At 48.2% G+C, this 838-nt stretch overlaps 1 pseudogene; it reads left to right on the top strand.

Moving 5' to 3' along the window:
* LOC104997750 overlaps positions 1–832 on the top strand; it is a 30,181-nt pseudogene extending 29,349 nt beyond the window's left edge.
* Positions 833–838: the final 6 nt, after the last annotated feature.

The following is an 838-nucleotide window of genomic DNA, read 5'->3' as shown; positions in this document are numbered from 1 at the left end:
TTTCTCCTGGCCCTCTGCTGTGAAGCCTCGTTGCCAAGACCGCTGGAAGCAGCACTAAAATCAGTACCTGGGACTTCCTGGGCAGTCCAGTGGTTAAGACTCCCCCTTCCACTGCAGGGGTTGCTGTGACCTCCTCCAGGGGATCTTCCCCACCCAGGGACTGAATCCGTGTGTCTTACGTCTCCTGATTGGCAGGTGGGATCTTTACCACTGGTGCCTCCTAGGAAGCCCTGGTGAGTCATAAAGCCTAAATCTCCTTTTTCTTATGTGTACAGTGGTGTTTGTTATGCACTTTATAGAGCTTTGTGAATACGCGCTCCGATGAAGGTGGAAATTACAGCAGACATGTTCAGGCAGTAAGTGTCAGGATGTTAGTTCGCACTGTTGTGATTGCAGGCTTGCTGCCACACTCAACTCCAGGTCCCTCCACTTGGCTTTCTTAGTTGCACCATCGTCTCTACAGTGGAAGTGACACCGTTTCTTCACAGGATGGGCGGTGGTCATGTGTGGTGAGAGCTGGGGGCCTTGAGGACTGCACTTTGTGCAACATAAACTCCTATGACTATGTGTTGTCTGTTGGTCGGTTAGGTCTCTGGTTTACAGTGTTCTCACGGTCTCTAGTTGTCACTGAAATCTCTCTGACTGCTGTGTCCATTATTGAAAGTGGGGTGTTGTAGTGTCAGTGTTATGACTGAGCTATTTCTCCCCTCGATGCTGTCCATTTTTGATTCACAAATCTGGTGTTGTTGGGTGCATAATGCTTATAATTGTTCTATTTCCTTGATGGATGGAAACTTTTCTTGATATGCAAGGTCCTAATGTCTCTTGCAGGCTTTTT

The sequence above is a fragment of the Bison bison genome, unplaced genomic scaffold (assembly GCF_000754665.1).
Source record: "Bison bison bison isolate TAMUID 2011002044 unplaced genomic scaffold, Bison_UMD1.0 scf7180017864313, whole genome shotgun sequence".
Taxonomy (NCBI): domain Eukaryota; kingdom Metazoa; phylum Chordata; class Mammalia; order Artiodactyla; family Bovidae; genus Bison; species Bison bison.
Note: the sequence above shows the minus strand (reverse complement) of the source record. Positions and strands in the feature narration are given on the sequence as shown.